The 4,438-nt window shown below is 28.9% G+C and overlaps 1 long non-coding RNA gene across 1 annotated transcript; it reads left to right on the plus strand.

Annotated features, from left to right (window-relative positions):
* Positions 1 to 263: 263 nt before the first annotated feature.
* LOC132717750 (uncharacterized) lies at positions 264 to 4,003 on the plus strand. The gene is made up of 3 exons (XR_009623986.1): positions 264 to 518; positions 2,452 to 2,603; positions 3,469 to 4,003. It is a non-coding gene; the product is annotated as an uncharacterized LOC132717750 (long non-coding RNA).
* Positions 4,004 to 4,438: the final 435 nt, after the last annotated feature.

Consider the following 4,438-nt stretch of genomic DNA (forward strand, 5'->3'; position numbering starts at 1 on the left):
TGTGAAGCTTAGACTACATTATCAAAATATTTACAAAAATAGCATAGTTCTATTGATACATCTTCTAAGTGCTTAGTTTATCGTACATAAAAATATAGTCATTGTTTTGGAAAATATTTAAATGTACTTCCATTTGACACAGGCAAAATTTAAGTAAATTTAGAACAATGAACCATCTATTACCCATTGGAAAACGCAGATATATGACCATTGATAATAATAATAAACTCGTTAAATGTTCCACTAACTACAAAAGACATTATTAATATTGTTGCTTTTATCTGACCATTTAGACTTTACAACATTAATTGAAGAGAAAATGTTGATTTTATATGTTGCATGTACTGGTCAGTAAATTTTATCAAATATATTGTGTTCTATATTGACAGTTATTGAAGGTATCAAGGGACCTAAGTTGATAATTCGGAACGTTCCAAGATATGCCAGTGATAATTACACTTGTAAAGCAACAAACGATCACGGATTCAAGGAAAAATCTATACAACTCACTGTTCAGTGTAAGTTTGAATTATCTCTTTTAATATCTCTTTAAAGAAATGTTTGAGTTTTCTCTTTTAGCTGAAGTTTGAATTATTTCCTTTATTATATGTACAAGTTTTGTTTTTCTCTTTGTTAGCACAAGTTTGATTTTACTCTGTTATCACTCAAGGTACAAAATAAGAATTAAAAAGCATTATTATTATACAAAGAAATAAAATTAAAACTTTGAATCTTTCTCACAGAAGTGAAAGTGTTCAACATATTTCAAATCAATATGTTTTGTTGTCAGTAGAACTTGCAGTTGAATCATTGCTTGTGAAACATACTAAAAACCTGCTTGTGAAACATACTAAAAAACCTGCTTGTGAAACATACTTAAAAACCAAAAGGAATAAAAATGTACAGTTGTGTAGTTCTGAAATTTTCATTTAATTTATTTATATTTCCAAATGGGCTTTTGAATGCTAACCTCTTTTCACAAACATGATTTATTTAAAATTATTTTTATATGTTATATGAAATATTTTTATATGTTATATAACATACTTGTTGTGGTATAGACAAATATTTTAGTATGATAAACTAACTCATACTTGAACTATTATTAACTCATATATGTACTATGATAAACCCATATATGTACTATGATAAACCCATATATGTACTATGATAAACCCATATATGTACTATGATAAACCCATATATGTACTATGGTAAACCCATATTTTGTACTATGGTAACCCATATTTATACTATAATAAAACACCATTTGTCCTAAAAGAAACCCATATTTTTACTATAATAAAACCCATTTGTCCCAAAAGAAACCCATATTTATACTAATATAAACCCCATAGTTGTCCTATGATAAACCTATATGTGTACTATGATAAACCAATATTTGTACTACATGTATGATACACTCATATTTAAACAATAATAAAAAAATTTTTTGCTATGATAGAATCATATTTGTACTATGACAAAATCATATGTGTGCTTTGATAAAATCATATTTATACTATAATTCAATCATATTTGTGGTATGATAAAATCATACGTGTGCTATGATATCGATAAAATCATATTTGTGCTATGATAAAATTGTACATGTGCTATGATAAAATTATATTCGTCCTATGATAAAGTCATATTTGTACTATGATAAAATCATATTTGTGTTATGATAAAATTGCACGTGTGCTATGATAAAATTATATTTGTACTATGATGAAATCATATTTGTGCAATGATGAAATCATATTTGTGCAATGATAAAATTGTTTGTGTGCTATGATAATATTATATTTGTACTATGATAAAGTCATATTTGTACTATGATAAAATCATATTTGTGTTATGATAAAATTGCACATGTGCTATGATAAAATTATATTCGTCCTATGATAAAGTCATATTTGTACTATGATAAACTCATATTTGTGTTATGTAAAAATTGCACGTGTGCTATGATAAAATTATATGTGTACTATGATGAAATCATATTTGTGCAATGATGAAATCATATTTGTGCAATGATAATATTGTTTGTGTGCTATGATAATATTATATTTGTACTATGATAAAATCATATTTGTGCTATGATAAATCATAGATGTACTATAATTAACCCATATTTGTACTTTGATAAACTCATATATATGTACTTTGACAAACCAATAAATTCATATTTTGTACGTTAATTAACCAATATTTGTACCACTATTAACCCAAAAATATTTACTATTCAAACCTCAGATTTGCACTTTTATTTACTTATATTTATACTATGAAAAACTAATATTTTGACCTACGATATATTCTGATACAAAATATACACAGATGTCATATAAGGCACTTGAATGTCTCCACTTTGTGGTATTTTGCGTTAAAGTAATATTTGATTGCAGCCGCAAGAACAATTTTAATTTCATGTAATACTAATTTTAGTTTTACCGGAAGTAAGTGTAATGGAGTCTGTGATACATGTCGCACCTAGTGAAGCGGTGACAATGGGCTGTGCTATTCAAGCATCCCCAATGAAAGAGGCTTTTTGGATAAACAGTAAGGGCCAGAGAATTACAACAGATTGGAAATATGAGGTATAGTAGCGATTAGTACATTGTTTACATACCTTTACAAAATTTAATGTTGCTTTATTTCATGATGCCATTAATCGGCAAATACGATTCGGCAGAATGAAAGTTTGTCCTTTTTTCTGGTATGGTCCGAATGACGTTGTCAACGTACGGAGAACATGACTGGATATGTAGTTTGAATTAGAATAGAGAAGTTATATATTATAAGAGTTATTGGAAGAGTTATTTGGTCTTTTGTTTTTATTTTACTCTCATTGAGTTCATTAAAATAAATAAAATTGATTTGCAATTTTTAACTCTTTGCTTTTTATATCTTACCCGCAAATTTATACGTTATGTGCCTATAAGCACAGCCTTGTTTATCTGTTTTTAAAAAAATTGAAAAGTACTTAAAATGGATATGAGCTAGCCTATTGCACAGATTATTTTCAAAAATATGAAATTTGTGAAAATAGTGAACACGTATTCTATTTCTACGTAATTGTGTGGACCAACGGCGATTTAATAGTAAATTTAATTAAAATGAAGACCGTCACATGCAATGTTGAATATTTTACATATTTGAGCCTCGTCACGACAAAACCAACATCATGGGTTTGCGACAAGCATGGATCCAGACCATCCTGCGCATTCATGCAGTCTGATCAGGGTCCATGCTGTTCGCTTACAAACTTTATAACAAGTAGAGAAACCAATAGCGAACAGAATGGATCTTGATCAGACTGCGCGTATATGCAGGCTGGTCTGGATCCATGCTGGTCGCAAACCCATTATGTTGGTTTTGTCGTGACGCGGCTCATTTATACATTTTTATGTAAAGATTTGAAGCATGTAGCTTTAAGTGTATTGTACTTTACTTTTCTTTAAGGTTTTAGAAGAAGAAGAAAATGATAATTTTCCAGTGCGCTTTCTTGAGCTCCGTATAAAGCAACATAGGATTTCAGTGCACGACATGGGCAATTACACGTGTCACGCCGAGGGAGAAAATGGTGGAACCAATAAGACAGTATTACTTGTTGTGAATACTTAATATTTAGTGTAACTATTTGAATACTTCCTGTAGGGAAGGAAAAGCTACTTGCACTTATACAGGATTAATATGGTCATGTTCGAGATCAGTATACAATTCGCCATTTAAAACAAATGCAATTTATCTTGCAAAAAATCCGTACATGTGTATGTTACTTGCGGAATTCTTCGAAGGACGTTAAATAAGAGACATATAAATAAGAGACATATAATAAGATTAAACAAACTGCAGGGATCACCTGGACTGAAATCACGTGGATTACGATAACGAGCGAGAATTTTTGAGATTAGAGATTCAGCTGCAACGGCTGAACTCCGGTTATAATTGTTTTGTTACTGTTAAAAGACTAATGAATAAATTGATTAAATCTAAATTATAATTGTTTTTGTTAAAATTATTATTATTATTATTATTATTATTATTATTATAATTATTATTATTATTTAATCAGTAATTAAGAGAGAAGAATTCAAATAAGATTCGAGTACACTCATTTACTAAGATTGACAGAACCGCATAATGGTACTTTATGTATACTTATTTATAGCGATAATTTGGCGTAAATCTCACTTTATTTCAAACCATATAAAATATAACCAATGCACTTTCAGTATTTGCACCATGTGATGTTCCAATAGAATCCAATCTTATCAATTAAGCCTCGATGCCAATAATAGAGTCCAAAAGATTCATATGAAATCAATATCATGCACCATATAGCCTGTTTTTCAATTTTTTGTGAGTCCAAAATCTATATCATATCCTTATTGTAATTGAAGTAACAAAGTTCTGTCAAAATGTCAAAAAT

Source organism: Ruditapes philippinarum, unplaced genomic scaffold (assembly GCF_026571515.1).
Source record: "Ruditapes philippinarum isolate M1 unplaced genomic scaffold, ASM2657151v2 ctg439_1_1_1_1, whole genome shotgun sequence".
NCBI lineage: Eukaryota > Metazoa > Mollusca > Bivalvia > Venerida > Veneridae > Ruditapes > Ruditapes philippinarum.